At 47.1% G+C, this 12,799-nt stretch overlaps 1 protein-coding gene across 2 annotated transcripts in view; it reads left to right on the forward strand.

The window, feature by feature from the left end:
• The window catches only part of LOC142468238 (uncharacterized), a 407,600-nt gene that overhangs the window by 166,792 nt on the left and 228,009 nt on the right, over positions 1 to 12,799 (forward strand). The window lies entirely within an intron of this gene.

The following is a 12,799-nucleotide window of genomic DNA, read 5'->3' on the forward strand; positions in this document are numbered from 1 at the left end:
TCTGTCTCTCCCCCCCCTCCCCTCACTGTGCCTCTCCCCCCCCCTCCCCTCACTGTGCCTCTCCCCCCCTCCCCTCACTGTGCCTCCCCCCCTCCCCTCACTGTGCCTCCCCCCCTCCCCTCACTGTGCCTCCCCTCCCCCTCCCCTCACTGTGCCTCCCCTCCCCCTCCCCTCACTGTGCCTCCCCTCCCCCTCCCCTCACTGTGCCTCCCCTCCCCCTCCCCTCACTGTGCCTCCCCTCCCCTCACTGTGCCTCCCCTCACTGTGCCTCTCTCCCCCTCCCCTCACTGTTCCTCTCTCCCCCTCCCCTCACTGTTCCTCTCTCCCCCTCCCCTCACTGTGCCTCTCTCCCCCCTCCCCTCACTGTGCCTCTCTCCCCCTCCCCTCACTGTGCCTCTCTCCCCCTCCCCTCACTGTTCCTCTCTCCCCCTCCCCTCACTGTGCCTCTCCCCCCCTCACTGTGCCTCTCCCCCCCCCTCCCCTCACTGTGCCTCTCCCCCCCCCTCCCCTCACTGTGCCTCTCCCCCCCCCTCCCCTCACTGTGCCTCTCCCCCCCCCTCCCCTCACTGTGCCTCTCCCCCCCTCCCCTCACTGTGCCTCCCCCCCCTCCCCTCACTGTGCCTCCCCTCCCCCTCCCCTCACTGTGCCTCCCCTCCCCCTCCCCTCACTGTGCCTCCCCTCCCCCTCCCCTCACTGTGCCTCCCCTCACTGTGCCTCTCATCCCCTCACTGTGCCTCTCTCCCCTCCCCTCACTGTGCCTCTCCCCCCTCCCCTCCCTGAAACGGTATATCGTGTGTTTATTTCTCATGTATGGGATAAGCACCTCCCTGCATCCCTCAGAAATGTACAATGGGAAGTGACAGGAGAAATCTTTGCGATGTCGGATGTAACAGACTGTAATTCAGATGATATAATGTGTGCTGCGGTGTCCCTGCAATAAGCAATATGCAGCCGCAGCACACGGACGCTGGAGGTTAGGGTAGCCCAACGCATCACAAACACTGACAAAGGTTTCCTTCCGCATAGCGTGTCCCAGCACTTTAAGGAATTCCCCTCTCAGGGCCCAAAGTGTTAAATTCATAGGGATCGATAAAATAAAATCTAAATGGAGAGGAGGCAGCAAAAGTGCCCAAATTTCAAGGCAGGAAACATATTGGATTTATGTTTTGAAAACCCTCAGACCTCAAGGGTTAAATATCGATATTGATTTGGGGTTTTTTAAGGGAGGGATATAGAGCGCTTGGATTCTCAGTCTGTTATTATTATTATTATTATTATTATTATGTGGTGCATAGGATCGCAACACTGCTAATAAATGTTTAAGTACTAATTCCTGCCATCCTGTCCTTGTGTTTATCAGCATCTCTCACATTACATACGGAATAGTCACAGTGTTATCAGTATAAGTGTGCGGTTACGTAATCTGCATTTATATCTGTGTAATGTGGGGCTGTCATGCGCCTTTGCCTTTAATTCACACAACATACTACAGGCATACCCCGCATTAACGTACGCAATGGGACCGGAGCATGTATGTAAAGCGAAAATGTACTTAAAGTGAAGCACTACCTTTTTCCACTTATCGATGCATGTACTGTACTACAATCATCATATACGTGCATAACTGATGTAAATAACACATTTGTAATAGGCTCTATAGTCTCCCCGCTTGCGCACAGCTTCGGTACAGGTAGGGAGCCGGTATTGCTGTTCAGGACGTTTGCCTATTGGGCGACATGTACTTACTCGCGAGTGTACTTAAAGTGAGTGTCCTTAAAGCGGGGTATGCCTGTACTCTATATTGCTATGCGCCAGTCACTGAGTATAGCTAATTGGAATATAATCAGGCATGTTGCTGGATATAGTAAACGACTATTTAAAAAGTGCTTCTCGTTATTGCCTAGTAACTACTGTAAGTGCATCATTTTTCTACGATTTTTGGGTGAGACATAATAAATCTCTAATGTAATTGGAATGTTATCAGTGCGACTGTGTGTTAGTCTGTGTGCCTTAAATTCATCCGTTCCCCTTTGCCATATAGAGGTATTATGTGTATGTGATAACACTTGTTAATTTATCCACTGATGTAATATCTCTCTCCTACACTGAGTTTATATACTATGTAACATACTTTGTGCATCTGCACTATTCTATATAGATTATAAGACATAAATCGTGTGATTATAGATAACAATATCTGTCTTGAACATTCAGACATAGATGGCTTATATCTCTATTTAACACTTCTCTTTGCATTAAGTTTATGCTATGGATTCTGTGTTATATTGTGGGATTTGGGATTTCAGTATATTCCCACAGCTATATGTAGCCGGGTGTCACGGGAGGACAGGTTTTAAAACACCTTTTTTTTTTCAACTTTTTATTTTCATCCTTTTCCAAGTATACAGCAGTGTGAAAACACTTTTTGGCCCATATTAGCTGAAGTTGCCACATTACTTGCTTATTCTTATACACATGAAACATAGACTCAGGGGGGGAGGGTAGTGACACATTGGGGGAAACACATGTGGGAAGGGGGGGGGGTGACACGGCGGGGGGGCAAAGGTAGGGTAGGGGGTATGGGTAGGGGGGGTTGACCCGTATTCCACGGCTTCTTGCATCCCTTTGGGGCGTTCGGTTCGTGCTGTAGCACCCTGGGTTGTGCGGTTCCTGCCACGTCACCTCTCCAGTCTGTGTCTGGGGCTCGTCTCCACTACACTGTCATCCGGAATGCGTCGAAGGAGAACTCACTTTTCATTATTACAGCCAAATGGTGGCATTGCTCACCCCTGTGATATCAGTCTGTGCCAGCCAGGGGAACCAGACTTTTTGAAAATTTGCGCCAGTGTCGTTGACCAAACTAGTCAATTTCTCCATCTGGCAAACGAACCAAATTCTGTTCCGAATCTTTTCTAACAATGGGGTTGTGTTTTGCTTCCACAATGCTGCCGTCTCACACCTCACCGCTGTCGCAAAATGAGCGACCAATTTGTTCCCTGCTCGCGACAAGCCCTCCAGTGGCCGATTTAGGAGAAATAGCCAAGGATCTAGAGGAATTTCGAGGCCCAAGATCCTCTCCAACCAATTCTGAATCTGTTCCCATATTGGGCGCAGTCGAGGGCAAGACCACAGCATGTGCAGCAGGTCTCCGGGCTCTCCACATTGTCTAGGGCACAAGGGGGAGTAACCCGCAACAAATTTTGATAATCTAACTGGAGTGAGATACCACCTCATTAACACCTTATATGAGTTCTCCTTCAACGTCGTGCAGATCGATGTTTTTGCTGTCGCCTCGAGTATGTCTGTCCAGTCTTCGTCCTCTAAAGTCTCCCCTAAGTCCCTCTCCCAGTGGGTCATGTAGTCAAGACGCGTGTTGGGGCCGATCCCAGGATCGACTACCTCCCTGTACAACCTAGATGTAAGTCCCGAGATGTTGTGCCCTCGTGCACAGAGCGATTCAAAATTCGTCACTTTAGGACGGTTCTTGTATTTGGTGTAAAATGCCCGGATCTGGAGGTATCTAAAAAATTCTGTGTTGGGGATGCCTTTGTCGGCCTGAATTTGCGTGAATGTTTGGATCGTGTGTATGCCCTCCAGACCCCTCAACCTCCCGTATCCCTTCTGCTTCCAACCTATAAAGTGTCCCTCTTCCAGCCCTGGAGCAAAATCTGGGTTTCCGAATAGTGGTGTCATCAGGGAGTATCGCTTGGTTAAGGCACACTTAAATTTAGTGGCTTCCCAAATCGAGAGTGAGTTAGTCATTGAGGATAGCGGTCTCGAGATTGTCTTTAACCTACGTTTTGGATACCAAATCAGATTCTGAATGTCCAATGGGGCACACAGCTCGCTCTCCAGCTTCACCCACCTACGGCGCTCAGGATCTACGTGCCAATGAATAATTTGGCTTAATTGGGCCGCTTTGTAATATGAGAACAAGCAAGGTACCCGCCAGTCCGCCTGCTGTTTTGGGTTTAATCAGTATTTTTGCTGGTATCCTAGCTTTCTTATTGTTCCAAATAAATTGAAAGATCTGAGCCTGCAAGTCACTTATCTCCGCTCTATCTATGGGTATGGGGAGTGTCTGGAAAAGGTATAAGAGTCTGGGCACAAGGTTCATCTTTACGCTATAGATTCTTCCAATCCAGGAGATACCGAATGTCGCCCATTCCTTCAGCTCCTTTCTCAAGGATTGCAAGAGTTTGGGATAATTTGCCTTATATAGTGATTTGACCTCCTTCGTGAGATTAACTCCCAGGTATTTAATCATCTTGGGTTGCCAATTCAGATTGAAGTTAATCTCTACTAGTTTTTCGGTAGTTTTGGGGAGGTTTAGGCTTAGTGCCTCTGATTTTGATTGGTTGATTTTAAACCCCGAAACTGAGTTAAATTTGTCCAGGAGGTCAAAGAGGTTGGGTAGGGAGACTAGGGGCTTTGACAGTGTCAGAATAACATCATCGGCGTATAACGCGGTTTTGTACTCCTGAGACTGTATGTGGATTCCCGTGATGTCTTTATTACTGCGAATGTGATTTGCAAGTGGTTCCATGCATAGGGCGAACAACAGTGGCGAGAGTGGGCAGCCCTGTCTTGTACCACTTTTAATTTGCAGCGAGTCTGACGGGTACCCTTGATGGATTACCCGCGCTGTTGGATTAGTGTACAGCGCTTTGATTGCCAGTATCACCGTGTCCCCCATTCCAAATGCTGCAAGCGTGGCATCCAGGCATGGTCAGTCGATTCTGTCAAAGGCTTTTTCTGAATCTAAGCTTACAATCATCCCCGGGATCTTGTTGGCATTTATGTAATCTATAGTATCAATTATCCTTCTAGTATTATCGGCCGCTTGTCTACCAGCGATGAAGCCAACCTGATCTGGGTGAATCAGCCTAGGCAGAATCGAACTCAATCTATTGGCCAGTAATTTGGAGTAAATTTTAATATCTGAGTTAATCAAAGATATTGGCCGATAGCTTGGACAATTGGTGGGATCCTTGCCCTGTTTATGGATCACTGAGATGGACGCTTGCAACATCCTGTCTGAGAAGGAGCCCCCTGTCAAAATGTGGTTGAACATCCTCAGCAAGTGCGGGGATAGGATTCCTATATATTTTTTATAATACAGGTTAGAAAATCCATCTGGGCCTGGAGCTTTAGCAGGTTTAAGGTTAACAACTACCTCTTTTAGTTCCTCCGCTGTAAACTCCTTACCAAGGAACTCCCGCTCCAACCTTGTCAGTTTTGGTAGGGTTGCTTTGGCTAAAAATTCGCCTAAAGCCTTACTTGTTTTAGCGTTATGCCGAACCTTCTGGCCATCGTATAGCTTTGCATAGTATGCCCTAAACTCCTCGACTATGTGTTTGGGATTGGCTGTTAGCTCTCCCGTTCTAGTCTTAATCGCATGGATTGTGTAGTTGTGTTGTTTATTGTGAATTTTCCTCGCTAGCATGGTATCTGGCTTGTTCGATTTTTCAAAAATTTTCCTCTTTGTCCAACTCAGTTTTATCTCAGCCTGGGAAGTGAGGAGGAGGTTAAGCGCTATTCTAACGTCCTTCAACTCCTTCAATGTGTCTGCGTTCCCGGATTGCATATGCTGTATAGAGAGCTCATGGAGCCTCTCCCTTAATGATTTTGCTTTAGCCTCTCTCATTTTTTTCTTACCCGCTGCTATATTTATCAGGACCCCTCGCATAGTAGCCTTGTGAGCCTCCCACAAGGTGATGTGAGATTCCACACTGCCGGTGTTAGCTTTAAAGAATTGTGAGATCTCGGCTTTAATTTGTTTTGCGGTCTCTGGGATCTTCAATAAGGACTCATTTAGTTTCCAGTTTGCTCCCGGGCTGATCAGCCGGATTTGGGAGCACCTCAGCTCAATTGGTGCGTGATCGGACCATGAAATATCATGGATCCCTGAGTAGGTGATCTGGGGGACCAGTCTAGCTGACACCAGAAAGTAATCGATCCTGCTGTACACTGGCGACACACTTTATTCGAGCTTGGCTAGTCCCACGAATTCGGGTATACCCGGGTGTATTGAGGTTTGTGACTGTTTTCTGCCCGAGTACATTGAGTTATTTTCCAAGCAGGGATTGAAGCATTTTATTCCTGCTGGCTGCAATACTGCACAGTATATATATATATACTGCATTACAATTCATGAATTTATGCCATCTGGTAGACACGCGAAGCATTGCAGCCTATTAAATCCTAATCATTATCATTTAACAGATCAGCCGCCCATCAGCCAGGCATGAACCCAGGCTGGGAAGGCAAATGCAACGGGGCTTGTCAGAGGTTAGGAGTGGCGCATTCCAGGTATCTGCCAGGTACATACCGGGTATTTGCTCGAATAAAGTGTGTCGGTGCAGTAACTGTCGTGTGGGTTTGAGTAAAATGTGTAACTCCGCTCCCCAGGGTGTTGTTCCCTCCAAATGTCTACTAGTTGATTCTCTCGGATCCCTTGTCGGAGAGCTGTGACCCCTTCCGTTCTGTCTCTACGTCTTGTCTGCGTTCTGTCCAAGTCTGGGTCTAAACGTTTATTCAGGTCCCCTGCGAGTACTATGCTGCCCTCCGCGACCCTGTTTAGGAGTGTAAAGAAGGATCTGAAGAACTGTGGGTCGTTCTCGCACGGGGCATAGACGGAGGCCAGGGTCAGTCTACTGTTTTGTGTTGTCCCCACCAAAATAAGGTATCTGCCCTCTACGTCTCTTTTAATTTTATCTATCTTAATTGGGAAACTATTATGCAGAAGTATAGCTACCCCTTTGGTCTTTCCTCTTGCTGATGCCAAATAGAACTGTCGGTACTGAGTGTCTAAAAACCTGGGGTCATGTCTGGCCCTAAAGTGTGTTTCCTGCAGAAACAGGACGTCTATCTTTTTTTTCTTATATTCAGAAAAGGCAACTCTCCGCTTCTGCGGGCTGTTAAAGCCTTTCACATTCTGAGATAACCAGCTTACGGACATTGTGATATGTGGTTAGGACTGCTTACCCCATTCTGTGCACAGGTGTGGGTGACTTTGCCGGATGGTGGCTGGGTTGCCGCTGGGCTGCGTAGTTCCAGTTGATCCAGTGAGCGATCCGTGTGGGAGGTCGGGACAGGAGGGGGGGGAGGGAGACACTTACAAGTACAAACGAGGAAGACACTACAACATCCAGTATAGACAACATCACAAACATCATCAAAAACAACATAGTTAACAACTGCTTTGAGCTCCTGCAAGACCCCGTACCCTTGCCTCCATCGCACAGTTCCTCCACGCAAGGTTCCGGTTCTGTATGAGGTCCACATTCTCCGGGACTTTCCCCACTGACCTACATGTTCCCTGATCAGTGCGGTCTAGGCCCATGCCTACTGCCAGGAGAGCTGGGCAGCCACCCCAACCCCCTGCGCTATGGATCATTATGGCGTTCTAAACGAAATACTCCTATAATGTATGCCAGAGTATGTTCTTTACACCCAACTATCCTAGAAAACCTGATTCTATAACTGTCTGTCCTGCTCCCAAACTTATATCTTTGTGTGTTAATGTAATCTACTGCGCTAACCATTTGCATTTCAACTTGCCTAACTTGCCCCTTTAATATTCTGTTCCGCAGTCTGCTTTCGTCCCCCCCCTTCCCCCCCTCCCCTCCTTGTGTTTAGCAACCCTCCTATGTGCCCTAGGACTCCTATCTCTTCCTCCCCCCGCCTGACAGCTCGCCTAACCCACGTATCCCGTTCTCCCCCCCACCCCTTCATTTCTTCCGCTATCCTCCTCTATCTCCTCTGCTGCTCTTACCTATCTCCCCTGGCGCTTCTATCTGCTCTCCGTCCGCTGGTTATATTGCCGAAACTTTAGTCGAGCTTCATGCTTCCTCCCTCTAGTCCACTTCCCCGGAGACCCCCCCTCCCTCCCTCCCTTGCGAGAGGTCAGGTCTCTCGGCTGAGGAATGCGCGGTTAAATATCGATATTGATTTGGGGTCTTTTTTAAGGGAGGGATATAGAGCGCTTGGATTCTCAGTCTGTTATTATTATTATTATTATGTGGTGCATAGGATCGCAACACTGCTAATAAATGTTTAAGTACTAATTACTGCCATCCTGTCCTTGTGTTTATCAGCATCTACAGTATCACATTACATACTGAATATTCACAGTGTTATCAGTATAAGTGTGCGGTTACGTAATCTGCATTTATATCTGTGTAATGTGGGGCTGTCATGCGCCTTTGTCTTTAATTCACACAACATACTATTCTATATTGCTATGCGCCAGTCACTGAGTATAGCTAATTGGAATATATTCAGGCATGTTGCTGGATATAGTAAACGACTATTTAAAAAGTGCTTCTCGTTATTGCCTAGTAACTAAGTGCATAATTTTTCTACGATTTTTGGGTGAGACATAACATCCAAATTACATTAGATTTATTATCAGTGCGACTGTGTGTTAATCTGTGTGCCTTAAATTCATCTGTTCCTCTTTGCCATATAGAGGTATTATGTGTGTGTGTAATAACACTTGTCAATTTATCCACTGATGTAATATCTCTCTCCTACATTGAGTTTATATACCTATGTAACATACTTTGTGTATCTGCACTATTCTATATAGATTATAAAATATAACTGGTGTGATTATAGATAACAATATCTGTGTCTTGAACATTCAGACATCGATGGCTTATATCTCTATTTAACACTTCTCTTTGCATTAAGTTTATGCTATGGATTCTGTATTATATTGTGGGATTTGGGATTTCAGTATATTCCCACAGCTATATGTAGCCGGGTGTCACGGGAGGACAGGTTTGAAAACACCTTTTTATAACCGGGATCATTTGATTGAGCAAAACAAGATGGTAAAATAAATGGTAATTTATTTCTTATAAAAGACTAATACACAATGTTACACAATTCAAGATTAACACACTTACTGGGGATGGAGTTAACAACTAAATCCGTTTCCAGAACGAAATTCCTTCAGATCACCTTTCTAGTGCACTTTCCAATGACCGGTAATTACTCACAAAAAGTCCCGTTAATTCGCCGCTGTTGGTTTGGCGCTTGGAATCTCCTTGGAAAAGTTGGAGAGAACTGACAAATCTGAGCTATGTCAGACCTCTTCAAACCTCTGGTCTACCCCTCCCCGAACTCCTGCAGTCCAATCAAAAAACCCTAGCAACCTCCCAGCAACCAGTCCAATATACCCACACAGGGTTCCCCACCCCTGAATCGGTAGGTGAAACCTCCCTCGCCCCCCCACGGTGCGAGGCTCCGCTTCGGCTAGATTTTGGGCAAAGGGTGTGAGGTTGCCTTCTGTCAAGTCAGGATGTGACTTTGATTGAGGTTCCATGAACCCTTTCAACTAAGGATATCAGCCCTCCTCACCAGGGCCGCCAACAGGGGGAGAAAGGGTACTGGCGTCCCGGGCCCGGTCGGTCATGGGGGCCCGGGCGCGGCCGGGCGCCAGTTAATTAAAACAAAAACGGTGCTGGGTCTCACTGTTGGCAGCGCCGGAAGTAGGTTGGGTTAAGCTTCCGGCACGCGAGGGAGGCCCGGGGCACATGGGAGCAGCATGGGGCACAGGTGCAGCGGGGCCTGCGGCAACTGCTGTGACAAGGCGCCGGGCCCTTTGCAGCACCGTCACTTCCCCCCCAGTCACCGGGCCATCCCGCTACCCCCCCCTCCCTGCAGCATCTGGCCAAAACCGGCATCCCTCCCCCCATTGCCACTGGGCCGTCCCGCTATCCCCCCAAACCACCCCCACCCCCCACAGCATTGGGCCAGCATCGGCCCCACCCCCGCTGCACACCGGTGAGCGCGGGAGCAGCAAAGTGGCATGCCTGCAGCGGGGCCGGTTGCAACTGCTGTGACCAGCCGCCGGGCCCCCTGCTGCCCCGCCACCCCCCCCCCCCCCGCTGGACAGGGCCATCCCACCCCGGACACCCCCCGCAGCCGCCGGACACCCCTGTACTGCCCCCCCAGCATCGCCCCCCCTAGAACTGCCGCCCCCCCCCTGCAGGTAAGTCTGATTTTTATATATATGCATAGTGGGACTTGGGGTATTTTTTATATGTATTGGGGACTTGGGGTATTTTTTATATGTATTGAAGATATATATATATATATATATATATATATATATATATATATATATATATCCATCTCTTACATATATATATATATATATATATATATATACACACATTCCAAGTAAGATCTATCTATCTATCTTACTGGGCCTGTGTGTATATGTATGTATGTGTAGCCCTTTTTCTGACACTCTAAGAGACTACGGGTACTGCACACACCTGCGGCTCCAGGAGATCTGAGCCTCCGTCAGCTGGGAGCCTGGGGTAACACTTATCTAGCACAGCGCCTCCACTCACCCAGGATCCCCGTTATGTAAGATTCCCAAGAACCATAACCACACATATGATTGCAATCAGATTTACTGTGTGCATAAAACCTTAGCACTCTATCAATAGCAGGAGTACATAACATATAACTGTATAACCTTATACTGGATACTTATCAGTCTATCATCAACTCAGTTAACCGGTAATGTCTTTGCAACGTAAGTGGCTCCGCCACACTCCTACAGAGTATTGTCCTTAGCTTAGCCACGCTCCCAAGGAGTATGTCTCTGACCCGTCACCGCGTGCCCCACACACCGTGTCCTTATATAATAGACAAGACTGTTTGTGTATTTAGGCCTTTGGCCACTTCACTAGTGTCCCCAAAGAGTTACGCCTAAGGCGGGATCAGCGCCTGTTGACCGGTGTTAGTGCACTTGATGTAAATACCTTCCGGTAATAACTTCGAAAAGGATCAGACGTATTGTAACAGGGGACTTATCCCTGTTCACAAAGGTGCCTCTAATCCAGCAGTGTGGTGGTTAACTTCTGGTAGCAAATTAACTAGCACCACCTGCCTGATTACAGGTAGTAGAAAAAGCCTGCCTTTGAGACAGGAAGTAACTCCTCCCTAGCTCTGACTGAGAGCTGACCTTTGGAGAGACAGAGCAGAGGTTCTTGAGTCCCAGGAGAGACTGACCAAAAGAAACCCAGATCTCTGGAGCTGACCGGTCCTGAGCTCTGCACCGCAGAGCTGATTTTCAAGACACAGGGAAAACTACACCTGAAGCTGAACCAGGAAGTGACAAGATTTTCCCTCCAAGAAACAGATAAGACTTTTATTCTTAAGAGACTGCTTATATCTGCTTATTGCATGTTATATGTTTTGGGGCTGCGAGAACCTGCTTGACTAAGGGAGATGTGAATTATTGCATAGTGTTTCACTAGAAATACTCCCAAGTGAATAGAAGCTTTGTTCCCCCCCCTTGTTTGGATGAATTTCCTGATGAAAAGGAAAAGGCACAATAAAGCCTTATATAATTTCACATTATAAACGACTCCAAGTGTGTACCTCTGTGAACGTCCGTCTACATTTGGTGTCCGAGGTGGGACAAGAGGTGTCCTTGTAGTTAAAAAGGACCGGAGTTTTTATGTGAATTTTTTTTGTTAGACTTTTTTGCCTACAAACAGTCTAAACAACTTGAAAAAGAAAAGAAAACCTCTCATGCAGCAGAGGCAGAGTTAAAGGTGTACACACCACTGAAACTTACACCACTGAAACTTACACTGCATTGAAACTTACAAAACCACAGATGGACTCGTTGCCCCAACCCCAAGAGGAGAGAGACTGCTGAAGCAGCTAAAACTTTATTTGCCTATCACAAAGCGTAATATGGTCATTGAAATAGGGGTTTTGCCTTCCAGCCATAGTCAGGGTTCAAGAAGTGAGTCAGCCCTTAAAGGAATAGGTATTTGTTGTTTTCAAAAAAGTTTCGCTGAAGCAGTGAATACAGATGGTGACCCACGAGTGGTACTGATTTTGCAAATAAAGGTTGCCACACCGCATAGGGCTACCAGCTGTGAATGGAGTATATGCAGAAAAGTGTGAAAATTGATACAAAGACTGTGCTGAAGCAGGGGTATTTTTAGCAAACAAATGCTGAGTGTAAAATTGCCCTATAAAGGAAAAAGGTATTTCAAAGCCAATTGCTGAGTGTTGAGTCACCCTGCCGGGAATTAAAGAAATAGTCCACTGCAAAGAATGTTTTTCTGCAAGTAAAAATCTGCCTATATACTGTATATCTTGGGAGAAAACAGATACCCAAAGATGAGACTGAAAATTACTGAACTCAGGCAGAAAACCAAATTCTGTTGCTGAAGCGCAGCGGAGCTGCACCTAGCAAATAAATGGTGTATAGCAAATAGACTTTTTTACCTAGCAACTGCACAATCTTGTATACCTGATCAAAGAAAATGCATGCACAGTACTGCCGATATTGAAAAAAATAAAAAAAAAATACCCAAGAAAGAAAAGTCTACAGAGATGCCTGTGAGAGCTACGACCTCTACAAGCAAAATATGCCCATCTGTAGGACTACCACAATTGGGGGTTCTAGCAAATACAGTGGCAACAGCTGCAATAGCGTCTCCTGAGGTCAGGAAGAAAATTACTCCCGATAGCCTAAAAATGGAGGACAAGATGCAGCGTTCCTGTAATGAACCCTACCCCACGGAAAAGTGGCCCTTCCAGTCCAATAAAGAGGAAGACATCTCTTACGGGGAACCCGAACCAAGTCACACCCACAAAACACCCCAAGAATGGTGGGGGTGCCTGAACTCGGCACGAACAGAAAAGACCGCTCCCTTTGATGACGAATATGATCAGCAGGAGACAGAGCGGGAGCAGTGGATCACCGAATATTTCCGTCAGCTATTACAGTTGCAAGAGAAGCCGGGTGGAT

This window comes from Ascaphus truei, chromosome 1 (genome assembly GCF_040206685.1).
Source record: "Ascaphus truei isolate aAscTru1 chromosome 1, aAscTru1.hap1, whole genome shotgun sequence".
NCBI classification, from domain to species: Eukaryota; Metazoa; Chordata; class Amphibia; order Anura; family Ascaphidae; genus Ascaphus; species Ascaphus truei.